General features: G+C 48.3%; 1 pseudogene; it reads left to right on the forward strand.

The window, feature by feature from the left end:
- The first annotated feature begins 423 nt into the window (after positions 1 to 423).
- LOC147972875 (uncharacterized) lies at positions 424 to 27782 on the forward strand (annotated as a pseudogene).

Genomic DNA, 27782 nt, shown 5'->3' on the forward strand with positions numbered 1-27782 from the left:
CATCTTCCATCAGGTGCTTTTATACATACTTCTGTAATAATATTTCCTCCCCTGCCATGCTTCCTAATTATAATACATGTCCTTCTTTGTTCTAGATAGTTTTACTCCATTTATCTTGTATATAGATCAAATTGTCTCTTATTTTCTCATATGGTATTCCGTTGTACAGATGTATTGCGCCACACGATGCTAATCATGCATCGTTAGTTTCCTGACCGACCGCCCGAAGACATTGCATGTGCTTAACTCCACCACCAGCTCACTGATAAGCTCGTAGCCGCTGTGTTTAACTCCACCAGGATCGGGTCCTGCTCTACCTGCAGTTTTGGCCACTAATCCACCTTGCCGGAATGTTGTCTCAGTTTGGGAATGAGGCCAGCAGGGATAGGCTCTCACGCCATGGAGGTGGTGACTTACTAAGCGATGTTGTATCTCAACATCACATACGCAGGTAGGTGACGAGGGTGAAGCACATGAGAATCCCGATTGATGCACTAGTTTGAACTTAGATTGCACGTGTCGTTAATTCGTCATTAATGAATGCAAGAACAGTAGTTTGTATTGTTCCTTTTTCCATTGGTACATCTCCATTATTTTAAGCATGATAGAGTTTTTCTCCATAGCTCTTGGATTTGTTCATCGATTTTTGTTAAATTTGTCTCATGATTATGTCTTGGATTGCAGGAAGCATAGAAGAAGGTAGTAAGATGCAGTATGTCTTTCCACAAGGTCATGGTGCCAGAGATAAGGTGTTCGCACTTTCACTTGCAGTTCATGTCACTGAGGTAGATGGTGCAGTGCTTCATGATCACCATGGAAGCAAATCCTCCATTTAGCCAAGACAAATGTTTCGCCATTGTGGAAACATATCCCCATGTGTATAGTTTAAAATGTATATATTTCCCTTTTTGATCGAAATAATATATGTTCTTATCACAATTCTCTGATATATGAAAATAGTATGATAATGATTTAAAAGCAAAATGTATATCTTTGGGAGTGGGGGTCTGCACTGTGCCCAGGCGATGCAAAACCTGAGCATATGCGTATTTTTTGTTGTATGGAAGCAAATCCTCATGTATTTAGATGCAAGTTACAAATTCTTTGGAAGCAAGTTCTCAGTTCTTTGGACCTAAAAAACAAACGGGTGTGTCTAAGACACATCTAGATGTGCTCTACTTATTGCACATCTAAGTGAGTGAATCAAGCATAAAGAGAAAAAGAACAAAGAAAAAGAAAATATCCACATGAATCTCGACGTAAAATCAATGACATTGAACTTAGATGTGCAATACTTATGGCACATCTAGATGTGCTTTAGCAAAACTGAAAACAAATTCTTTGGAAGCAAAGTCCCAATTTAAATGACCTGTTGTAACTATCAAATTATGGATCGAAGCAATCTCTGGTTACAATGGAAGCAATCTTCATCGGCGAATATAAGAAACAAATTCTACCAAGATGGAAGCGATCGATGATTGCCATGGAAGCACTTTGTGTGATTGATAGAAGCACAGATTTCAACTATATGTAAGTAATCTTCTGTTGCCCCGGCCTAGAAGAAAATTCTAATTTGTTTGAAGCAGTGTTTTCTAGCTAATGATTTTAAAGCAATGTTTGATAGAAACAAATTTTAAACATTTTAAACATTCAAGAGGACTTTTATGGTACAGTCGAAATAACTTTCTAGTAGCTTGAAGCATGTTTTTGTTTGCCTAGTAGGCACAAATGCGATGAAACTTGATCGGAGGAGTTGTCAGTCTCCGTTCCAAAATAGATGACCCAACTTTGTACTAACTACAAAGTTGGGTCATCTATTTACTACAAAGTTGGGTCATCTATTTTGGAACGGAGGGAGTACCATGGAAGCAATTGTTTTGGCTGATTGAAGCAAAGAAATTCTAACACGATGGAAGGAATCTCCATTACCAAACAAATTCTAACTAGATGGAAACAAACTGCGTTCACCATGGAAAGACTTTCATAGGCTCACGTGTACAATGCAGACCCGAAATAAGGATTGAAAACAAATGGTATGGAAGCAAACCGCATGGATGGAAACACACAGCATGGCGCCCAATCAATTTGATATGCCCTGATTATTAGTAGTAGTAGTTGGTAGGAAACAAATTGATTCCGTTTAGTGCAAATCACGCATGCAAACTAATTAATGGGTCGCACTTTTTAAGGAAGCAATCCCGCGTGAGGATGTACTGCCGAATCTGATGGTCATGATGCTTCTCATCCTACGGTCAGTGACTAGTCTGCTACATCGCAAGGGATCAGTAGTCTGATCCCTAGCGAAGGAAACAATCAATCATGATAGCTAGCAGCATATAGTTGAGTACCTGAGTCGAGATCGCATGAAAAAAAATAAAAGGTGGCTGGGATTCTAAGCTTTTGCTTCACAGAACAAAAATGTATATGCTTTTATTAGCAACCGTGTGTGTTTGCGCCAGTGTTTTATTAGACAAGATAATAATGTAGCAGGCAGTCGGCACGAAGAGCTGTGATAGCTGTTACAACTTATGTAAGATTTATACAGTAGAATCCACAGTAGTGTAATTATAAGGAAAAGTCCTACTCTACCCACGAGCTCAAATGAGCTCGGGATGAACAGTAAATTCAGAAAAAATGTATTTAAATTTTTTTTAAAATTTTTTAATGGCAACCACTGACAAATTTTCTAGATTCTTGCAAAATTTCAACATGAAAGAGCATTCATGGAAGTCGTTGCAAAAATAAAAAAATCAACACTCCAAAGTGCTTTTGAAAATAGCACTTTTGAAGCTTCGGTTGTATTTTATTTTTGCCATAATTTCCAGGAAAGTTGTTCCATGAAAATTTTTGCAAGCATCCGGGAAATTTATCCATGTTTAGTGCAAAAAATATTCGAAAATTTTGATTCTTTTTTCATACTATTTTGGAATTTACTGTTCACCCGAGCGCATTTGAGCTCGGGCGGAGAAACATCACGTCTTATAAGCTAGTATACTCTCACTAATTCCGAGAAGGAACTATTTTTTTTCCAGATGCCTACAGAGATACATGTACTCTTGTTCTTCACAAAAATGTTAAGTGCACTTTCCTGGTATATAAGGGTCGTACGTATACTCTTATTCTTCACAAAAATGTTAAGTGCACTTTCAGTTATACAATGGTCCAAATAAGCTAATTGTTTCTGCAGCTATTAATAAATGGTGTGTGTAAAGAACATACTTTACTGAAAGGTACAATTTTTTATATGCAATAACACAATGGAAATGTATTTGAACTCCTATGACTTCAAGGATCGAACTAAGATCAAGCTACATATGTGTTGGCATGTTTGCTTGTCGGCATTGCATATATCCTTCACAATAGTTCTATACGGATTCTATTCAAAGTGAATTTCATGTTTTCTCCATTCTGACCATATTTTGCTCTACAGTCTATACATCCCTACTGCCAAGGTCTTAAGATGCAGCTGAGCGTCATCGGAGTTGGAGGCCATTGTCAGCGGCATACCATTGGTGAAGGTAAAACCTAAAGAGACAACGACAGGAGCATGGGACTGTGCGGTGTGGTCTGTCGCCTGTCAACTTTGATGTGCGGCTTTTGTACGTGGTCTCTGAGGCCATCTGCCGACTCATCCAATGACGCCCAACTATTACTGAGATGAAACAAGCGGGATGACTTGTAGCATGAGCCATTTTGAGGCAGCCAGGCAACTATAAATTTTGTTCTATTGTTACAGATGAATAGAAGGCTTTGGATCATGTATACTTACTTGCTTTAGTATGCGTAAAACCTTAAAATGGCATTTGACATGAGTATAGTGTTTTGGAGCTAGGCCTCCATGGAGGCCGATTTTTGAAAAAAAAATCAAAATTCGAATTTTTCGGTTTCAACAAATCTGAAAAAATTTATACAAGTAAACAAGGATGTGAGGTGTATATGTGTAAATTCTAGGATGAAGTACGTTGAAATGTGATCTGCACAAAAAAGAAAATTTCAAGGTCTGCGAGGACAAATTATATCATTTGTTAAAAAGCCCTAGATTTTTTTATTGCACAACCCTCGTTTCAACGTATTTCATCCTGAAAATTTACACACTTGTGCATTATGCTTTCATTTATGTCTGTATTTTTATCAGATTTTTTTGAAATGTAAAAATACGAATTTTCACGAATTTTGAATTTTTCATTTGGAGGCCTCCATAGAGTCCGGCCTCCAATAGCAATTTCCGCTTTGACATCCACTATAAGTACTATTAGTGATGAGAAGGCCTAAAAAGGGTGGCAGCACGACTTCTTAAGGCTCACATGTTATTAACGCTAGATCCCTTTTATTTGCAGACAACTGGGATACATCAGAGTAATGGTAAGAGTACTGAAAACAAGTGGGGTATTAGCACAAGCAGCTCATACGGTGGGATGCACCCAACTCTTCTAGGTCATCTCATGAAATTTTGCCTCGAAAATCTTCTTCAAGTCCACCCGTAGTGCGACTAAAAACAGTTGGATTCAATGGCTGGCTTACTCGATATAGCTTGCTGCAGAATTAGACCTATCTATGAGTGAATAAGCCTTTTTTTCAATTGCTAGCTTACTCAATCTTCCTAGCTTGCTGCAGAATTGGACCTATCTATGAGTGAATAAGTTGCTCCTAAACTAAGACTAACATCAGTTACCCCCTTCCAACAGATCTAACAATGTTCGAAAACTAAAGAAAGTGTATCTATGATCGAGAGATAGGAAGCGGGACAGGAGGCGTACTGTCTTGGGTTTCCCCATCGATGGTGGATCCTGACAGGGATCCCGCATGGCTTGATGCATGACATGTGGACCAGGGCGAAGCTTTACCATCCTTTCTGTGGTGTAGTCGTCCGACGAGACTGTGCCGGCGTAAGCGCCGACGATCGATGACATCGAGGCCGACTCGACGATGGTACAGATAGAGATGTGGGGGAGGCATGCGGTTCCATTTTGAGCTAAATTGGTTGGGCTTGGAAGATAAATGGGTTATGGGCCTACTAATGGAAGCAACAGGCACAATGGCTGATACTTATTTTTTTAACTATTCTGAAAAACAAGTTACATGTTTTTTTATCATGGATTTAATGTAAAAAGAGAACTGACCAGTTGGAAAAACAATATTGTACAACAGATAACCTTGGTATTTTAACAATTACTTACCTGAGTTTCTCTTCAGGAGTGATCCCAAGAGCAACGTCAAATACTGGGCAGGATACAATCTCCTCTTTATCTATTTTCTTCATAATACACTCCCGACAAACTGCATACACGAAGATGGTTATAATACAGGCAGGCATGCAAGTATCATACAGAGATTTGTAAGAACCAAATTTATAATCGCACACCTGTCCCCTCACATCGGACGGTTTCTATATATAGGCTATACGGTTTGTCTGTCGTCGTAAACCAGCAGCAAAACACGCTCTCCTCAAAAGTGATCATGCTTCGGCTGATGAAGCTACACACCTAGGGTAGGGGCACGTTCCCGTCCAAAGAGACCTACCCAAGGGCGTTCCTAGAGGAAGTCACCTTTCAATCGACTTGAAGGTATCCCACTCGACGGATTCAAGACATTCAACCAAGAAGCTATCACTCGACTACGAAGCCAACCACTCGACTGCCAGAAGACCTAAAGTCACTCCGCAGGCAAACGGTCGGCTATTAAGTAGTCTTTATGGTCATTATAGCACTTTACTAGGGGCGTTACCAGTAACGCCCAACCTTAAATGTACCTTAAACCCTGCATTACTGAGGACAGGAGGGGGCCAACGAACTCTATATAAGCCACCCCCCTCCTCAGTATGAAGGGTTCACACCCCTGTTATTCACACGCCAGTAATACAATCGACCGCCTCCGGGCACCGAGACGTAGGGCTGTTACTTCCTCCGCGAAGGGCCTGAACTCGTACATCTTGGTGTGTTTACAACTTCCCAATAGCTAAGACCTAGCCTCTCCATACATACCCCCTACATCACTGTCAGAGTTAGAACCACGACAGTTGGCGCCCACCGTGGGGCAGGAATCTTAGCGCCTAATTGGAGAAGTTGCGATTTTTTCGATCCCTTTGATCATGGTTTCGTGCGGAGTTTGGTGGAGGGCCGCAAGATCCGTCTCGGCGCGCTCACGTTCATCGCCGACGACTCCGCCTGGCTCCAGGAGGCACCACTCGACATCGACGCGCTCCCCGTCCGCGGCGCGACGCATTTCCGCGCATGCGTTCGTGGCGTCCTCCTGCGGCAACCGTCGACCCAGTATCGGTCGGCCCCCGTATCGTCCCCTCGCTCTGTCTCCCACCGGCGTAAGCGCTCCGGTCGGTCGAGACATCAGAGGTGGGTGAGCCATGCCATGGCTCGCCAGTCGGCCACCCCGCAAGTCGCGGCGATCGAGCCCGACGAATCCCTCTGCGGCCTGTTCGACCTGTCAACTGGCTCCGCGGAGACCGCATCCGAGTGCGACAGCAGCGACCCAGCGGCTGAGGTTCTGGCGGTCGATGGGACGCACAGTCCTCCTGGTTTCCCTCGCACTGGTGGAGGCGCGGGTGGGGGCGACCCGTCGCATCCCCACGATGAGTATCTCCCCGAACCTCTCACATCATTGCAGCGAGAGGAGCTTCGCTGTCGGAACATGGACGCGCTCCACACTCCTATTGTCGGAGAAACCCCCGAGGCCCGGGCCTTGGAGGACGCGCGCTTGGCTAACCTGGCCGAGCGCACTCGACTGGAGAATCTCCAGCGGATACTCGACGAGCAAGCGCGTCAGCGGGCTCCCGAGTCAAGTTGACGTCAGCAAGCTCCCGAGTCCAGTCGGCGTCAGCTCTTCCCGCCGCCACAGGTATACCGAACCCCAGTTCAGAATTTGGCCGCTGCGGCCCGTATAGCAGAATCAATTCAGCCCTCCCAGTCAGAGGCGGGCAGGGGCTTGTTGAAGATCAGAGCGCTGCTCCGGGCGGTGGGAAACCAGAATTCTGCTGTCTCTCAGTCGCGGAACAGGATCCATAGTTGATCCGTCGCAACGGATACAGTCGAGTCGGCTCACAGCCCGAGATCTCCCCCGAGGCGTGAGGGACATGGTGACCGGCATGATCAGTACAGGAGGAATGAGCAGTATGATCACTGATTCGACCATGATGATCGACGTCGAGTGCCAACCCCTCCCCCGAGGAGTGGGTCATATGCGCCTCGGCGGCAAGATGACAGACGCCCTCATAGTGTTGGGCAGAGGATTCCAGTCGACCCCAGAGACCCAGGCTTTGATGCGAGATCCATCCTCGTTCAAGGTTTGGTCGACAGGAACAGAGCTCATCGAGAGGGCCACAACAGAGATGCGCCTGCCAGCAGCAGAGCACGTGCTTCAGGGCCAGAGTGTTTCAGTCGAGCCATCAGAGCCGCAGTGATTCCTCCCAACTTCAGGCTGGCGACTGGGGTCAACAAGTTCACCGGCGAATCTAAGCCTGACACTTGGCTCGAAGATTACCGAGTGGCTGTACAGATCGGCGGTGGCAATGATGAGGTGACCATGAAGCATTTGCCTCTCATGTTAGAGGGCTCAGCCAGAGCGTGGTTGAATCAGTTGGCACCCAGCAGCATCTACACTTGGGAGGACCTCTCCTGAGTGTTTGTCACAACCTTTGAAGGAACATGCAACCGACCTGCAGGCCTTACAGAGTTGCGGTCTTGCGTGCAGAAGCCGAATGAAACTTTGAGGGAATACATCCAGAGGTGGATCACACTGCATCACTCGGTCGAGAATGTGCGAGACCATCAAGCAGTTTGTGCCTTCAAGGAAGGCGTTAAATACAGAGAGTTGAATCTGAAGTTCGGTCGAACTGGAGAGATGTCTCTGAATCGGATGATGGAGATTGCCACCAAGTACGCTAATGGTGAAGACGAGGACCGACTCCGTAGTGGCAAGCACAAGGCAGTCGCCCAAGAAACCGGAGGGAACTCCAGTCGGAAACAGAAGCGGAAGGCCGAGCCAGCCGCTCCTGGGGAGGCCCTGGCCGTAGCCCAGGGAAACTTCAAGGGAAAACCCAAGGGCACCTGGAAGCCCAAGAAAGTCAAGGATCAGGATGGAAACGATGTTTTGGATCTACCATGTCACATCCACACCAAGAAAGATGAAGAGGGTAATTTTATTTACCCAAAGCATACCACTCGACAGTGCCGGCTCCTGATCCAGCAGTTTCAGAGCAAACAGCCCAAAGATAAGGAAAAAGAGTCGGACAGAGTCGAAGACAAGGAAGATAGCGACGATGGATACCCCCAAATCAATTCCACCCTGATGATTTTTGCTGATGTCGAAAGCAAAAGTCGACTGAAAGTCATTAACCGTGAGGTGAACATGGTTGCTCCGGCGACACCCAGTTATCTGAAATGGTCGCAGACTGCCATCACATTCGACCAGTCCGATCACCCTACGCACATTGCCACCCCTGGGAGGCAAGCTTTGGTGGTCGACCCAGTTGTCGAAGGCACTCGAATGACCAAAGTCCTGATGGATGGTGGCAGTGGCTTGAACATACTATATGCTGAAACATTGAAAGGGATGGGCATTCCGATGTCCAGACTCAGTACCAATAACATGAGCTTCCACGGAGTCATTCCTGGGAAGAAGGCCGTGTCACTCGGACAGATTGTTCTCGATGTGGTTTTCGGTGATTCAAAGAATTACCGCAAGGAAAAGTTGACATTCGAGGTTGTTGACTTCCAAAGTGCCTATCATGCCATTCTGGGCAGGCCAGCTTACGCACGCTTCATGGCTCGACCATGTTACGTGTACCTCAAACTGAAGATGCCTAGCCCCAAAGGCGTAATCACAGTTACAGGCAACCGAAAGAAAGCAGAAGAGTGTTTTCAGAAGGGCTCAAAGATCGCTGATGCTCAGATGGCAGTTGTTGAGCTGCAAGAGTACCAGAAGACTGCTGATCCGAGTGAATTGCTACGAGCCAAGAAGCCTGCTTCGGAATCTGCTTTTCAGTCGTCCGGTGAAACTAATACAGCTCACATTCACCCGACCGACCCCGACGCTGCTCCGACTCACATCTCGACGACGCTCGACTCCAAATAGGAAGAAGCGCTCGTCCAGTTCCTCCGTGAGAACTGGGACGTCTTCGCATGGAAGCCTTCTGACATGCCTGGAGTTCCCAGGGGGCTGGCTGAGCATCGTCTATGAGTCGACCCGAAGTTCAAGCCCGTGAAAGAACATCTTCGACGGTCCACCGTCCAGAAAAGGAAAGCTATTGGTGAGGAGGTGGCTCGGCTCTTAGTAGCAGAGTTCATCCGAGAGAATTACCATTCCGAGTGGCTCGCCAATGTTGTCATGGTCCCCAAGAAGGACAAGTCACTTCGCATGTGCATAGATTTCAAACATATCAATCGGGCCTGCCCGAAAGATCATTTTCCCCTCCCTCGCATCGACCAAATAGTCGACTCGACTGCGAGATGCGAGAGATTGTCTTTTCTAGATGCCTATTCCGGGTACCATCAGATCCGTCTGTATGGACCCGACGAGATCAAAACAGCTTTCATCACTCCATTCAGATGCTTCTGTTACGTCACCATGCCGTTCGGCCTCAAGAACGCCGGAGCCACGTTCAAGAGAATGATTCAGAAGTGTCTACTCACTCAAATCAGTCAGAATGTGGAGGCATACATGGATGATATTGTGGTCAAGTCACGGAAAGGTTCCGACCTGCGGGCTGACCTTGCTGAAACCTTTGCCAACCTCAGGAGGTATGATATCAAGCTCAACCCATCAAAGTGCACGTTCGGAGTTCCAGGTGGAAAGTTACTCGGTTTTCTCGTTTCTGAACGGGGGATCGATGCCAATCCTGAAAAGGTTGGCACCATACTCCGGATGAAGCGTCCTGTACGCGTGCACGATGTCCAAAAGCTTACAGGCTGCTTGGCCGCTCTAAGTCGATTCATTTCTCGTCTCGGTGAAAAGGCGTTGCCTCTTTACCGATTGATGAAGAAGTCTGACAAGTTCGAGTGGACTCCAGAAGCTGACGCAGAGCAGAGCTCAAAGCTCTGCTCACCACCCAGCCGGTGCTCACTGCCCCAATCAGCAAAGAGCCTCTGCTGCTTTACATTGCAGCCACAGGACAAGTTGTCAGTACAGTACTTACGGTCGAGCGGGAAGAAGAAGGAAAGGCCTTCAGAGTTCAGCGCCCAGTCTATTATCTGTCTGAAGTTTTGACCCCTTCAAAATAAAGATACCCTCACTACCAGAAGCTTGTATATGGGATTTACATGACCACGAAGAAGGTTGCACATTACTTCTCTGACCACTCCATTACAGTCGTCAGCGACGCCCCATTGTCAGAGATTCTGCATAACAGAGATGCAACTGGTCGAGTGGCCAAGTGGGCGATTGAACTCCTTCCCTTAGATATCAAGTTTGAAGCAAAGAAGGCTATCAACTCCCAAGCAATCGCAGATTTCATCGCCGAGTGGATTGAACAGCAACTTCCGACTCAAGTTCACTCGGAGCACTGGACCATGTTCTTCGATGAATCTAAGATGCTGAATGGTTCCGGTGCTGGAGTAGTTCTAGTCTCCCCCCGAGGAGATAAGCTCAGATATGTTCTCCAGATTCACTTTGATTCCTCCAATAATGAAGCAGAGTATGAAGCACTTTTCTATGGGTTGCGCATGGCCATTTCACTCGGCGTTCGTCGCCTCACGGTCTATGGCGACTCAGATTTGGTGGTTAATCAGGAGATGAAGGAGTGGGACGTCAGAAGTCCGGCTATGACTGGTTATTGCAACGCAGCAAGAAAGCTAGAAAAGAAATTCGAGGGGTTAGAGCTTCATCACATCCCCCGACTGAAAAATCAAGCAGTTGATGATCTGGCAAAGATAGGCTCCAAGAGAGAAGCCATTCCCAGCAATGTGTTTTTGGAGAACATCCACTCGCCGTCAGTCCAGGAGGATCCTTTCATAGAAGAAGCCCCACAACCGAAAAGTGCCACAGATCCGACTGAAGTCGAAGTTCTTGCTATGGTCGACCTAATCATGGAAGTCTTGGCAATCACTCCCGACTGGACGATACCGTACATCGCGTATATCCTAAGGAAAGAACTCCCAGAGGACAAGGAAGAGGCTCGATAGATCGTCCGCCGATCCAAGGCCTTCACAGTCATAAAGGGGCAGTTGTATAGAGAAAGCGCGACTGGAATCGGTCAGAAGTGCATAACACCAGAAGAAGGTCGGATAATCCTTGATGATATCCACTCGGGGACCTGTGGTCACCATGCGTCCTCTCGGACCATTGTGGCTAAAGCATACCGAGCGGGATTTTACTGGCCTAGAGCAAATGAGATGGCAAAAGAGATGGTCGACAAGTGTGGAGGGTGCCAGTTCTACTCCAACATGTCACACAAGCCTGCATCAGCCCTGAAGACCATTCCACTCGTCTGGCCCTTTGCTGTTTGGGGACTAGACATGGTTGGTCCACTGAGAACAGGCAGAAGTGGTTTCACTCATGTGCTTGTGGCAGTCGACAAGTTTACCAAATGGATTGAAGCTAAGCCTATCAAGAATCTTGATGCTTGCACTGCTATCAGTTTCGTCAGAGGGCTAACATTCAGATATGGAGTCCCGCATAGTATCATCACTGACAATGGGTCAAACTTCGATTCGGACAAGTTCAGAGCTTTTTGCGCCTCTCAAGGAACTCGAGTCGACTACGCATCGGTCGCCCATCCCCAGTCGAATGGACAAGCTGAAAGAGAAAATGGTCTGATTCTCAAAGGACTAAAGCCTCGACTGATGCGTGATCTCAAGCACGCGGCAGGCACTTGGGTCGACGAGCTTCCGTTAGTTCTGTGGGGATTGAGGACCACCCCTAACCGGTCGACTGGAAGAACTCCATTCTTTCTGGTTTATGGAGCCGAAGCGGTTCTGCCATGTGATCTTCTTCACAACGCGCCCCGAGTCGAGCTTTACACCGAAGATGAAGCAGAACAGGCCCGGCAAGACGCAGTCGACCTCCTAGAAGAAAAGAGGGAGATGGCCATGATCAGATCGACCATTTACCAGCAAGACTTGCGTCGATTCCACGCCCGGAATGTGAAGAGTCGAGCCTTCCAAGAAGGAGATTTGGTCCTCCGAGTGGATCAACAGAAACCACACAAGCTTGCTCCTACTTGGGAAGGCCCCTTCATCATCACCAGAGTCCTCCACAATGGAGCGTATCACCTCTACAATGTTGATCGCCAGATCGACGAGCCACGAGCTTGGAATGCGGAACTACTCCGCCCCTTTTACACTTGAGCTCTCCCTTGGACGAGATGTAATAAGAAAAATTGCTGCAGTTTATTTTTATCAAAGGCAAGAGTGTTTCAATGATTGTTGTCACTCCTGTTTGCTTACGAAATCCCCCAGTGGGTGACTTAGCTGCGAATCCGTTTCGCCTAAGTTTGAAAAAATCCTGCCGAGTGGAGAGCGATCCTCCCACTCGGGGGCTTAGCTGCAGTCCAGCACTCGTCTAAGTTCTCTCACCTAGAGACTTAGCTGCAGTCCGGCACTCGCCTAAGTTTGAAAAAATCCTACCGAGTGGAGAGCGATCCTCCCACTCGGGGGCTTAGCTACAGTCCAGCACTCGCCTAAGTTCTCCCACCTAGAGACTTAGCTGCAGTCCGGCACTCGCCTAAGTTTGAAAAAATCCTACCGAGTGGAGAGCGATCCTCCCACTCGGGGGCTTAGCTGCAGTCCAGCACTCGCCTAAGTTCTCTCACCTAAAGACTTAGCTGCAGTCCGGCACTCCCCTAAGTTTGAAAAAAATCCTACCGAGTGGAGAGCGATCCTCCCACTCGGGGGCTTAGCTGCAGTCCAGCACTCGCCTAAGTTCTCTGACCTAAAGACTTAGCTGCAGTCCGGCACTCGCCTAAGTTTGAAAAAATCCTACCGAGTGGAGAGCAATCCTCCCACTCGGGGGCTTAGCTGCAGTCCAGCACTCGCCTAAGTTCTCTCACCTAGAGACTTAGCTGCAGTCCGGCACTCGCCTAAGTTTGAAAAAATCCTACCGAGTGGAGAGCGATCCTCCCACTCGGAGGCTTAGCTGCAGTCCAGCACTCGCCTAAGTTCTCTCACCTAGAGACTTAGCTGCAGTCAGGCACTCGCCTAAGTTTGAAAAATCCTACCGAGTGGAGAGCAAACCTCCCACTCGGGGGCTTAGCTGCAGCCCAGTGCTCGCCTAAGTGTTTAAAAACCCTACCGAGTGGAGAGCAAACCTCCCACTCGGAGGCTTAGCTACAGCCCAGTGCTCGCCTAAGTACAAGACTCAACCCAATACGCGAATCGACTGCTAACTCCCCCTTCGGAATTGCGCCGCAAATACAAGGTCATTCCGAGTGAATATCAAGTTCCACTCGACGAATCAAACCATGAAGATGTCCAACGAGAAATCAATTTCAGATAAAGCCTAAAAGGTTCCAGACCTCAAAGTACTCGAGCCCTCGGCTCGGTAAAGTATAACTGTTACAAGTCCACTCAGCATCCCGAGGCAAATTTAAGGCAGAGTTTAAACGGTTACAAATCCACTCGTCATTCCGAGGTAAATTTAAAGTTTTCACTCCTCAGGAGGAGGACCGGAAGGGGCAACGAACTCATCCAAGTCGATCCCGTCGGCAATACGGGTGGCAGCAGCGATGAAGGTCTCCATGAAGTCTTGAAAGCTGTGCTTCCTGGTATTGGCGACTTGGATGGCCGCCAGCTTCTCTTCTCGCGCCTCCTTGCAATGGACGCGGACCAGGGACAGAGCGACATCAGCACCACATCTAGCAGAAGATTTCTTCCATTCCGCCACTCGACCTGGGACTTCGTTAAGTCGAGCCATTAGAGACTCGAGGTCGTTTTGAAGCGTCGTCCCAGGCCAGAGTGATGCGTCGATCCGCGACATCGCAACTTTCAGCCGAGCCAGATAGTCAACGACGCTGGCAGTACGAGACTCCAGACGGAGCACGTTCATTGCAGCCTCGTCCTTCACGAGAGAGTTAACAGGGTCCAAGCCTGGTTCCACTCGACTGGTCTCCTCTTCAAAAGTTCTGGCAGAATTCTGCAAACACGATTCAAGGGTAAGACGGTGGCCGTACGCAAGCTTGACAACTACAAGACAGCCGGGTTGGAATAATTACCTTCAAGCATGACAAACAGCTTCTTGGCGAGTCCACCGAGATAAGCCTCCAGATCTTTTACCTTCCCCGACAGCTCACCCGCCTTGTCGTGCAGCGCCATCTTCTCTTTCTTCAGTCGACTGGCGTCTCGATTAGCTGCCTTGAGAGCAGTCTTCAGTCTGGAGTTCTCCTATTCAAGAGCTCCGACCGAAGCCAGTTTCTCTTCTGCGAGCTTCGTTTTGCTCGAGGCCTCCTTCTGTGCCTCTGCAAGATCTTGGTCCTTCTTCTTCAGGGCTTCCTCCAGTTTATCTGCGGCGCGTCGAGTGGAACCAACATCAAGAATGGACAAGAAAGAAAAGTCACCCGTTAAGAATGGAGAACCTCACCAGCCATACCTTTTGCTTCTTCTTGCGCCTTCTTCAAGTTCTCCTGAGCAAGCTTCAAGCTAAGGTTGAGCTGGATCTGCTGATTCTCCAACTCAGTATAGCGAGCTACAAGTTCGCAAGATTTCTGTAAAAAGAAAAAATCAGTCGACAGACGTCCAAGATAAGTTGCTTCCGAGTAACTAAGAGACAATGATGACGTTTCTAAGACCACAGCCGAATCAAAAAACATTCGACAGTAGTCTCGGGGACTACACCCAGTGGGTGCACTCAGCGTGCCCCCACTGGTTTGACCAAAAAAAAAGAGAAAAAGTTCCACTCGACCTGGCCCGACCAAACCGAGTGAAGAAATACAGCTACAGCAACACAATGTAAAGACTATAGTCGACTGCCAGCAGTCCACCGTAGTCTCGGGGACTACACCCAGTGGGTGCACTCAGCGTGCCCCCACTCATCCAAGGATAGGCAGACACACCCAGTGGGTGTACAGATATAGATACAAAAGATCTTCGGAAAAGAGACTCTTCAAACAGCATATCATAACAGAACAAGTGTTGAAGTCGACTGACCTGGACGTTGCTCTGAAGAGCCGAACTCGCGTCATAGGCTGCTTGGCTGGCCTCCCGAGCCATCTTCACTTGCTCCATCATGATCTCCGCCTAGCGTATAGCCTCCTTGGCAGCAGCCGCTTGGTCCTCAGGGATGGGGTATGCGGCAAAAAGCGAAGACGGATCCGCAGTCGACGATGAGGGCCGCGCATTCGCTAGAGGAACAGCGAAGGTCACAGAAGCCCGAGCGGTGTCACCACCATCCCGAGCTACGGCCTCGGACGCCGGAGCGGAGTGGGGGGCCTGGTCAGCCGGCGCCTTCTTTTGCCTCCTCACCCTCAACGGACCATCGTCATCGTCATCCGGGAGGTCGACAACATGAGGAGGGCTACAAAGGAAACATTCAATCGACCAAAGTTGCAATAAATGATCAGTCGACTCAAGGCAGAACGTCAGTAATCGTACCAGGGTTGGAGGTAACAGCATCCTCCATCTCTTGGTCGTCGTCCTTAGCGGAGACCTCACAAGTAGCAGCACTGCAAAACTCGAAAGTCAGTCGGTTGGCTCAATGAATCGACCAAGGATCTGTCCATGGTCGGCGAAGGAAAACAAGTTTTATTATTACCCAGAAATGGTAGGGACAACTATCTTCATCTTGGGTAGAGTCTTGGGCGGCTTGGACAACATCATGCGTGGGAGCTTGGGGACCTTCCCAGTCGGCGTAGGAGAAGAGGTCCGAGGGCGTTTCGACGACTGCCCAACAGAAGCAGTCGCCTTGCCACGTTCCCGCGCTAGGTCATGTGTGTGCTTGGACCGCCCCTCTGGGCGAGGGGGTTCGACCTCCTCCTCCTCCTCCTCCTCTTCGCTGGAGTCGACATTGTCGTCTCCCTCTCCTTCACCGTCGGACTCCACTCGCCTTGGTCGTCCCCGCTCTCACCTCCGCTCGCCTCCCCTTCCTCAGTTGGCCCCTGAGCCCCGTTGGGCGTCGAGTACATCTCGGTGGTCGCCTGGAAAACAACAGACAAGACGAAAGTCAATCGACCAACTCAAAGAAGACCAATGCAGAAAACAAGATTTCAGTCAGGAGCATAAAGACATACCTGGTCCACCTCATACGAATTGTCGAGTGGAACCACCCTCCTGGCTCCTCGGGGGTTTTCTTTGTTCCCCGTAATGCTCGACAGCCACCCCTCCAGCATCTCGTCGATGACCTCCTCCGGGTGGACCCGAGTGGTGTCGTCAAGGCCCGCGTACAGCCACATCGGGTGGTCACGGGCCTGGAGCGGTTGGATACGCCTCCGGAGGAAGACCTCCAGCAGGTCCATACCAGTCACACCCTCACGGACGAGCTCAACCACTCGACCCGCCAACACTTTGACCTAGGCCCTTTCCTCCGGCGACACTTTCAGAGAAGCAGGCTTTTCAGCTCGGTCGAGAGAGAATGGAGGAAGTCCAGTCGACTGCCCTAGGGTCGCCTGGTCTTGACAGTAGAACCAGGTTGCCTGCCAACCGCGGACCGACTCCGAGAAAGTGATGGAAGGAAAACAACTCTTCCCCCTCGTCTGGATCGCCAAGCCCCCGCACAACTGGATCACCTGCGTCTTCTCGTCACTCGACTTGGCCTTCTTGACCGACTGAGAGCGACACGTAAAGATGTGCTTGAAGAGTCCCCAGTGGGGGCGGCAACCCAAGAAGGCCTCGCACATGGAAATGAAAGCGGCGAGGTATACGATGAAGTTGGGAGTGAAGTGATGGAGCTGCGCTCCGAAGAAATTCAGGAAACTCCGGAAAAAAGGATGGGGCGGCCGAGAAAACCCTCGGTCGATATGGGTTGCTAGGAGCACGCACTCACCGTCGCGGGGTTGAGGCTCGATCTCTCCCCCCGGGAGACGCACGGCTTTGTGGGGAATTACTCCCCCCTCAACCATGTCGTCGAGGTCCTCTTGCCGGAGCACCGATGGCATCCAGTCGCCCTGGATCCAACCTTTGGGCAGAGCGGTCCTAGAGGAGGACCCGCCCCGAGCAGATCTTTTCCCCTTCCCCTGCGCCGCCGCCTTCTTCGCGCGCTCCAGAGCGGAGGTCTTGCTCTTCGTCATCGTCGCCGGCGAAAGTCTCGCACGGGCCTGCTGCGCTGGGGCGAGAACGGAGGTGGCGGAAGGGCTTGCGAAGGAAGAGAGGAAGAAGAAAGCAGAAAGGAGCGCACGGCTTGGAAACCCCGAGCCGGCAACTTATAAGGGACCGCTTCCGAGTGGCTGACTGGTAGGCCCAGGCTATCCAGTCAAATCCCGCGGCAGACGCGCGCGCAGTACGTGGCGAAAAGGGCGTCGCGGGGATCGAGGAGCCTCTGCCTTATCGCTTCCGATTACTGCGGCCGCTCCCGTCCCGCGCGCTTCCCAAAATCCGAATCCCGCGACATTCGCGGGCCGCAAAACAACTCGTCAAAACAGAAGACCCCGCCCGCGCCGGCGCTCGGTATGTCACAAGTAAAGAAATTCACTCGACGAAAGGCCTGTAATGGATCAAGGCGACTGAAAAAGGTTGGCAACGTCATCCGTGACGATTGACCCGAAGCGAGGCACTCACGTAGCCCAAAGAGCCAGTCGGGGAGTTCCCCAACTCTTTCCCCACTCAAAACCTCGATCCATTCGGGGGCTAATGATGAAGCTACACACCTAGGGTAGGGGCACGTTCCCGTCCAAAGAGACCTACCCAAGGGCGTCCCTAGAGGAAGTCACCTTTCAATTGACTTGAAGGTATCCCACTCGACGGATTCAAGACATTCGACCAAGAAGCTATCACTCGACTACGAAGCCAGCCACTCGACTGCCAGAAGACCTAAAGTCACTCCGCAGGCAAACGGTCGACTATTAAGTAGTCTTTATGGTCATTATAGCACTTTACTAGGGGCGTTACCAGTAACGCCCAACCTTAAATGTACCTTAAACCCTGCATTACTGAGGGCAAGAGGGGGCCGGCAAACTCTATATAAGCCACCCCCCTCCTCAGTATGAAGGGTTCGCGCCCCTGTTATTCACACGCCAGTAATCCAATCGACCGCCTCCGGGCACCGAGACGTAGGGCTGTTACTTCCTCCGCGAAGGGCCTGAACTCGTACGTCTTGGTGTGTTTACAACTTCCCAATAGCTGAGATCTAGCCTCTCCATACATACCCCCCTACATCACTGTCAGAGTTAGAACCACGACATCGGCCGCTCCGCATCTCCCTAGCCCCCCGTTCTGCTCTGATCTCGAGCTCCAAGCCAAATTTTCCTCATAGACTAGCTACCGATCTCTGCAAATGGAGATGGATGCTGGCAGTAGTAGTAGGAGTACGACTACAAGGAAGAGGAAATCAGCCGCAATCTAGGTTAAGGGCTAACCAACTCCGGTGTCGGCGGTAGCGGTTGAACAGGACGGAGGCAGAGAGGGTGAAGACAGACATGATCTCGACCTCATCCGCAACACCCTCCCCCCCACCACCACCACCACTCGGACGACATGCTCTCGAAAGATAATCTCGCTCCTCCCTATCAAGCAAGGCAGTTGCACTTAGATCCTCGTGAAACGGCGCCTCTTTATATCGTGACTTTCCTATGATTCAAATAAAATTAAAAACACCTTTGGGCCTTAGAAAAACTAACAACATTTTCCGTTTTGAAATGGTGGTGGTGGGGGGGGGGGGTCAACCATCTCAATATTGTTTCAGCAAGAGACCAATGCAATTTCAAATTCTTTCGCGGCAACGCTTTCAAAAAGGAATAAAAAAATCCTTGCGCCTTCTCGCCCCTTTCAGATGAAAATGATCAAAAGGAAAAAATGCATCATGTGTGAATTGACCGGCAACATCCGCCATACCTAGGGGCTGCTACCTTAGCGTCCTACTTGTGAGCAAAGACGGGCACCGCCATGTTTGATGTCAACTTGAAGCCATCGGTAGGCCCTTGCATCATCAATGATGGATGTTACCATTGTAGACGTGGGCCTCCACGTGCAGCCGTGGCCTGTGCACTACACAACTAAAATGTGGGCCCCAATCACCACGTGCAACACTGGTCCAATTTGATAGTATCTTGGGAAGAAATCAGAGAATGTTTCTACGAATATAATTGTTGCAATTACCGGTATTTCTATAATTAATTGCAGTTAATGATTTTTAATAGATTTCTAAGATCAATTGCAATTAATGCAATCAATGTTGTTTCAAAATTATGGTGGTGTGATAGATACATCATTGGAGCAAAGTTGGATGTTGGATGTAGATAGTTGAATGGCTGGGATTGTCTGGATTCACCAAACTCATGATTTTAGAAGCAGTAGATTTACTCGTTGATTCTAAGTAGATGAAGTTTTTCTTAAGCATCAATCGGTTTAGATTAATTCAAATTTAGTTTACTGAAAAAGTGTAACCTGCACTTTTCTAGAAAATTGTAACTGGAAAAAAGTGTAAGTTGCACTTTCACTAAATTGTTGCATGGCCACCTCTACGGGGGCGTCCTGCACATATGCTACTCAGTGGATGCCTTTGTAAGGTCCCGACCCAACTCCATTCCCCAGGTGGGCCTCTCACCGACGGAGCTCGATATCCCGGACATTCTCTTGGTCGAGGAAGAGGAATTCATTCAGAAATTCGTGCGTGGTGTCTGGCTCTTCGTTGTTCACATGCATTCACGTCCAACAACGACCTCACTTGGGCTGCGACATGGGGTTTTTCTGGAGTAGCTCTGGTGCAAGTGGCTATCGGAGTGGAAACACATAAAAGGCTTGCAGCTAGGTGGAATCATGCTGGTGGAGAATCATGGAACAAGCTGTGCTGTCCGAGATCCGCGAGACACAAAGACAGACAACATCTATCGAGGCTATTGATCTAGGGATCGTGACCCTGTTCCATGACGCGGCTCCCCCGGTACCGCATGAAGAATAGTGGATCATGAAGAAGGTGGTCTTCGAGGGTAAGGATTTGCCTTTCAAGAAGAGAAAATGGGTTGCCTTTTCTTTTACTAACAACAACGAAATTCTCCCTCTGCAACTGATCCCGACTAGTGCATCTCCAACTCCGAGGATTTCTAACAATATATAGTCTATCTCCTCCGCCAACATCGATTTGCGGATGAGAAGATTTCGTTCAAGATGTGGAAATCCAATGTGCTCGAACTAATCGACATTAGCAATGATGATAGTGTTGTCTCAGTCCCACCTACCCTGATCTTAGGGACTATTATCAAGAAGAAGTGGCCACGGGAGGAAAACGCGGTCGTGGTTGTGGTGCCGCTCATGGTAGTGGATGTGGACCCGGACGCCAACCAAGCTCTGCAAGTAAGTTGGCCCATGCTACTTTCATCCTCACAAGGAAATCAGTGTTGGTTAATAGCACCCTCTTCTCTAGTGCCTAACAAGTGCATGTTTACAGCGTCACCACCTTTTGAGCATGTCCTAGTTCAAAGTAGTTCAGAGGATGAAAGTAATGGATATTTGGAATGGGACGAATTTGCATGCAATCAATATGCTGGGGAATTCGCAAGAGAACAACGACGACTGTTCTTGGATCTAGACACCATCGACCAAGAGATAGACGGGACGCCAGACGAGAATATAGGACACCAAAACCAAGGATGGTCGTGCGCAGCAGCACAGGAAGACCGCGAGGACTGCGTTCTGTCGCACACAAAAGGGAGCACAAAACAAAACCGTGGAGGCAGCAGGAGCAGCATATAGAGAGAGTGAACTCTCATATGTGGCCGCACTGGACGAAGGTGCAGGCCTCCCGGAGGTAGCCTTTGCCAAGTGGTCACCCATGTTTATATTATGCCATAAATTTAATGACCTTACTACATGATAGATCGAAGCTCTTATCCTTATGTCCTAGAGTTGATGGAGTTTTGCGGCGAAGTCCCCATCTATATTTCCAACAAGTCTCACGAGAATACATATCGCCATCGTTTTCTAATGTTATGTAGGCTCGCCCAAGTGGTGTTTTGGCACGGTTTGACATGAGCGCCAAGATCGCATTAACCCATAAGAGGAAGCATGGCACATCACTCGCTCAGACGGCTGATGGAGCGACTCCGGAGCCTCCTGTTTCTAGCGGTAGGGTTGCCAATAGAGAAGCCCCAGAACACGAGGCGAACATTGGTAACGACATGTTGAAAGGATATGATCATGTAAGCAAGTTCGCTCTTTCCTTATCGTTGTAGGACTGTTGATGTTTGATATTATTTCTATTGCATCTGTCTGTCCATATTAATTCTACCGTTACTGACTTTCCCTCCTTTTAGGATTGCAAATTTTTGTGACTTTTTAATGGAGGGCAGAAAAGTTATTGCGCCCACTGGTACAACTTGAGCCACATGATTTTAAGAAAACTGATAGCGAAGGGTCGGGGTCGGATCCCTTGTTTTTTCTCTTTATTTATTTTCTCCTTTTCTTCTCACCACCTCACGATACAATAACCACATATACCGGCTCGCGCCAGGACAAGTTAAATTGATAGGCCTCACTGATTGCAACAGTCTGGATGCCTGGCACCGGCGGTAGCGCAGCTCCATCATGAACTCATTCGCCGGAGCACCCACTGGCCTCTGGACCTCGTCTTTCGGCTTGCAGCTCAGCCACCGCTTGAGTAGGCCGTGCAGTGTAGGCAAATCTGCTCGTCATGGCATAAGATCTCCACTTGCATTTCGCACAAGTGTATACACAAGGTGTCAGACAAAAGAGCAGGCTCGCATACTTTCTAAGCACGCTCGGTAACAGGAAGAGATATGATTTAGTGATGTATTCTTTGGGAGATTTGCAGCAGGAAAATGGTGCAAATAAATCCTACTATGCTACCAAGCAAATCTACAAATGCAGCACCGTAGTTGCTTTTAATGAAAATTGGTGGGGACTGGCCCCTTCAAAAAAGTAGCAAACTCTAGATTTATCGATAATGTAATGCTTGGAAGCAAGCGCCTTGATAGGAGGGCACAGACTGGAGTAGGGTTTGTGGAGTGACAACAATTTAAAATGGAAGTACAAGGACATCTAAAAGGCTCACCTTATCTTCACTTGCTAGCTCAAGTTTTTTATTAATCAGCCTTAGGATGGAGGATACCCGCATAGTTCCATCTCTGAAACAAGAAGAAAAAAGTCATATTGAAGAACAAAATGTATTAAATTCTTGGAATCTAGTTACATGTTATTACATCACCAACAACAAAATGCTGGTAGGAATGAATGGGGGAAAAAAGCACGCAGGATTTTTTTTGATGAAATACTTCCCCAACCAAACACAGCCACTAATTGCGCCTTATATTAGTTTTGAATATCATCTACCACTGCAAATCTGTAGTCAATGTAAGATCTGAACCAATGTAAGATCTTTAACCGATATACATCTCTCTCCTAGATATTTCCTTGCTGTATAGTATTAATTGTATATATATACATCCAATCAAGCAGATGCATGAAGAGCAAGCACTCATTTTGGTAAGGAACACGGTACATGTTGTCCTATTTTGGGCCAGGTTACATGGTTCATATTGCCTAGTCGATAAGATCATGTTCATATACTAATTACTTACCGTGCAACAAAAAATACTAAGTACTTATGCCAGGCTGCCCCCTCCTAATTAATTGCCATAATTTTCTGCTAATTATTCCCTCAATCTTTGGCTATATATGTTCGTATACAGCGAATGAGAATCATATAGCCACAGCCCAAACTACAAAAATATAAGAGAAAGAATGGTCAACTCATCAAGCACGCAATCTCTGAGAACCAGCGGTCCGAAGATCCCCTCGACGGAAGCTCTCCAGTGGTGATTCATCTCGAAATGGGAGTGTAAGGAGGAAGAACCAACGAGCAAGTACTTGTCCAATAACCTCAAGAAAAATCCAAGAAAAATGCATTGCAAGGAGGTTGATGTTCCCATCTGGTTGAAGGAACTCAAATCAGACAAGAACGGGGAGTGGAAGGTCCTCGTCAATAAAAGAGAAAACGGCATGACAGACTGGGTAAGTTGTTCTCCGATCCAACTCGGGGCAAGAATAGCTAACTAATTTATCTGTCCATTATATTTGATTGATCTTAGAAGTGCATAGCAATATGGCGTGTGTGTATATACATCCCCTGCTACTACAAGGTACGAGTGTGGTCATAGAATTCACATAGGTAGGCAGGTGAGATCTGTTTCCATGGATGCGTCGCTCCTGAGCACACGGCCGTATTTTTTTCTCGGCGGCAGCGCACCCTGAATGCTAGCTACCTATTGTGCCGACTAGTGAATACGCGTGCCACTAGTCCACTAGTTGCATGATGGTAACTTCAATGCATAAAACATGGTATGATTTTGCTAACTGTGGTTGCATACATTCTTCTTAAGTAAACTACATTTCTAACTATATATGTTACTGTTATGTTCTTCAATAGAAGCTGCCGAAGGAGGTTGTGTCTGACATGATGTTCACCGAATGTCATATGCATATAGTTAGCTTACGACCAACTCCGCCGCCGGCTTACCATAGTGGATACTCAATTTCTCTAAAAGGTGAAAGGCTCGATATCAAAAATAGAGGAAAGTAATGAATGCGTGTAGGCAAGCAATTGGAGATAATATGAATGTGTGCAAGCCATAAGTTGAAGATAGGTGGATCTCTATTCTCCATTAGTAAGATCGGCCGGTTTATCTGTTTTATACTATTTTACCTAAGCCAGAGGAGTAGGTCCTAGGTAGTTATTTACCTTAGGACGACTACCCTTAGCTAGTGTTGGTTAACTTTCATTTGGGCTATATTGATGGTCAGTTATTATATGACTAGGGATGATGATCGAGTTCTTATATGACTACGATTATCATGATGACGCGGTCATTCTACTTCTCATTAGCTATAATAATGACGAGTTATTATATATATATGACTATGAATGATGAATTGATGTATGACTACACATGATGAAGAAGAGTTATTATTATGTGACTACGGATAATAAATTATTATATCATTAGGTGGAAGAAACACAAATTAGATTAAAGTAGATGGACCCAAATGAGCAAGTTGAATTAGTGGGTTCATATGATGATGTTGGGACGGCACACAAGTGTCAAATCTCATTCATCAAAACAAATGTTGGTCCGTCGCACCAAATGCTATATATAATAGATACATAGTAATGAAAATTATACTAGCATTATTTTACAGCTCATAACCCCCGTCTATATATGCCTCAAAAAGAAGTGCCGTGCGTGTAACCCGTCTAGTTTTCGCTACAGGCGCGCGGGGAAACAGTCAGGAGCCTCGCCATCCTGTTGTCGCAGGGAAACAATGAGGTGCCTCACAGTCTTGGAGCGGAGGGCGGTGAGTACGTCTGCGGCGTGAAGAATGGCGGTACGTCGTCGTTTCTCCCTTCTTTTTGTTTTTGTATGTATTTTTTACTTGCCACGAGACCAACGCCGGCGCCCACGCAGAGTCGTCGTCTTGGCCGAGCAGCTAGCTAGCTTGTCCCTGCGCGTGTGGACCTCATTGTTCTTCAAGTGGTCAGATGGATCGACGGACACACTCACGACTGTTCTTCGTTCTTGGTGGGACATGCACAGATGAATCCTTGTTGTTTCTTCACGGCCACACTCACGGCTAGTTAGATGTAGACGTTCTAGTATATGTTCGTCATTACCGACGGATCGCCTGATTTGGTAAGGAGAAAAAAGGCCGGCTGATTCCAGTTCACTGTACGATCCCACTTGTAGCTGGCAATGGCATGCATGCAACCTTGTATATATGCACGTTACGTTTCTGGTCCCACTACCGGACTACGTTTGTGGCCCAATACATGATGTATGGGCCCCTACTTTGCTCGGCCTTGATTGGGCCATCTGATCACTTGATCACGATTTGGCGTGGGTTACACTGCAAGCATGAGGGACGAGATGCCTGCCTGGCTGTTTGTATGCGGTCACTTTGAACACCGGCCTCGCTTGGAGGCTGTGGCGGCGGCACGGGTTTTCCCTAGAGTAGCTACAGCGCACGCGGCTACGGCTGAGCGCCAACGAGAAGTCCGGCCATGCAAAAGCGAACGCGGCGCAAGGTGACCGCAGAAGGCAGACGTGCTAAGGATATGGCCCCTGAGCTTTACTCCTTTGCTCGGGCTCGGGGTGCCAACCAAAGAACAGTGGGTGGGGCACTTTTCAACAAGACTTGGATCAGAGACCTACGACAGGCTCCCTTAGTTCAGGTAATTGTTGAGTATTTTGATCTTTGGCATGATATTCAGATGGTCCCCTCTCTCTCTCGGACCAACAACACAACGTTTAACATGTAATGGTGTCTACTCAGCGGCATCAGCCTACATGGCTTCCTTCTTCGATGTGGAATTCAAATATTAGGCCAAGGCTTTGTGGTCAAGTGGAGCGCCATCTAAGCTCGCGATCATTGTGTCGAAGCCATTAATCATCCGTTGATCCTGCACAATGTGTGGAGAGGTCTGCACGTCTTCTTGCCGAGAAAAAAAATCCGAAACTGGAGGCACAAGCTCATATCGACGGCTACTAATTTCAGGCATGAGGATGATATGGCTGGAGAGTAATACCCGGGTATTTGACAACAAAGTATGCTTGACAGATCAGGAGGCAAGGCTTGCTCTGAACGAGCGGACAATAGCATGCGGGTATCATGCAGACACCGGCACACTGCAGTCCAAAACACGACAATTGCCGGACCTTGGCGTCACTATCTGCCCAGCTGGCCCAAGCGAGAAGCACACAAATCTGCCGTCATGTTCTTTTGTTGATTCAAAGTAGATTAGAGTTTTTCTTAAGAACCAACCAGTGTAGAAAAATCAACTTTATTTTACTAAATAAGTGTAGCCTGCACTTTTCTACAAAAATGCAACTAAATAAAAAAAAGTGTAAGTTGCACTTTCACTGAATTGTTGCACTTTTCTAAATTGAATGAGACTTCAGAAAGTATCATTGAGTTACGCATAGATGGAGAAGAGCCCATTAGAATGACCTGAGGAGTGTGGAGCAGCTTTGACGGCTACGCACTGGCACAGACCGTTAGCAGCCAAAACGACTAGACCACCACTGGACAAAACCGAAGGCATCTCACCTAGAATTTCATTTGGACAAATCCTAGCTACTGCACAGCCTTGTACAGTGGGTAAAGAAACAAAATTACCACAACAAAGAAACAGAGGAACTATAAACCAAAAATGCCTACATAAACTTTTTAGATTCTTTGTCTAGCAGGTCTACGGCTAGGCTAACCTGTTTCTTTTGCCCCTTCTCCCTTTGCACGGTCCAACAAAAAAGAGAAAGATATGCAGATATAGAGTCCTAGGTAGGTTGACCGATCAATGGATGATTGAACGACAAGCATCAGCGAATGACGGAGAGCGGAGCAGCTAGGTGCTGCAATGGCAGGGTAGGGAGGTTGTCTTCATCGTGCTACAAAGGAGCTTTGACGCCTGGCACCGGCGGTAGGGCAGCTCCATCAAAAACTCATTGGCCGGAGCACCCACCGGCCTCTGGACCTCGTCCTTCGGCTTGCAGCTCAGCCACCTCCTGAGTCAGTGAGCACAGACCGGCTCGTCATGGCATAAGATCTCCATCCGGCCTCCACTGTGATTTCCTCGGTCATATCTTCCTCCTGCTATTGTGCATCGCGGACCGAGTCCGGGCATCCGCCGTCAGCAAGCACTGGTGCCGGGTAGCCCCACAGAACCCGTCCCCGCTGCCATGGCTCCTCAAGCCCTCCGCTGCTTAGACTGACAGCTACAGGATCTTTCGCGGCTCCGTTGATTTGCGCCCGGCCCTCTCCGACGAGGGCCATGGGGCACGTTTTTGTGGATCCACTCCGGGAGGGTGGGTCATGGTATTGGTATCATCCCATCACTGCCACAGTCATGCTGTGCTCAACCTCCACACCAGCGAGCACGTCACCCTCCCCAATCGTGTGTGCATCCCCATCAACTCCGACGACATAAGGTGCCCCATGATATTCTCCGCAGCCTCCATGTCTATCGCCCCGTCTTCTGGTGCCTGCGTGGTCGCTGCCATAACGTCCAGGCAGACAAACATGGCCTTCTGCCGCCTAGGCATGGAGTGCTGGACGTCGCTGCCCGCAGAGATAACGGCCCCGCCTAATACCTAGTACCTGACATACGACCATGGATGGTTCTGGGCCATCGACTCAGATGATGACATCTACTACTATAAGGCCAAACTTTCTACATCTACTATGCTATAAGGCCAACTTTCGACGTCTACGCATACCATTGTACAACTTGCCAACGAGATTCTTGATCCCCGGACGAACATGGCAAACGCGGAGATCGTATCCCGCTACCTCCTGCTCTCCGCCTCTGGCGCTGATCTACTGATGGTGAGGAGATTCATCTCGCTGTTGACAGGACGCACGTCGCGGTTCCAGGTCTTCAGGCTACAGAGGCAATAGGTGGGCCGGCCGGCCTCCTGGTCCTGGGGCGTCTACCAGATGACCGGGCAAGTGCTCTTCGTCAGCCGGGCCTGCTCCAAGGCCTTTGACACGGGACACGCCGGCAGACCGGGCTACATCTACTTCCTCGATGACGTCTACTCTGGTGGTCCACACAGTGTCCTCCAGCAAAACGAGTATCCCTGCGCCGACGCTGGCGGGTGGCGTTACTCAATCCCCAGTGAGATTGAGCAGTGCTTGTCATGGTCTTCCCCCTCGGACATCTCTCCGTGCGTTTGGTACCACCATTAA

This window comes from Triticum urartu, chromosome 5A (assembly GCF_056163025.1).
Source record: "Triticum urartu cultivar PI428250 chromosome 5A, HENAU_Tu73, whole genome shotgun sequence".
Taxonomy (NCBI): domain Eukaryota; kingdom Viridiplantae; phylum Streptophyta; class Magnoliopsida; order Poales; family Poaceae; genus Triticum; species Triticum urartu.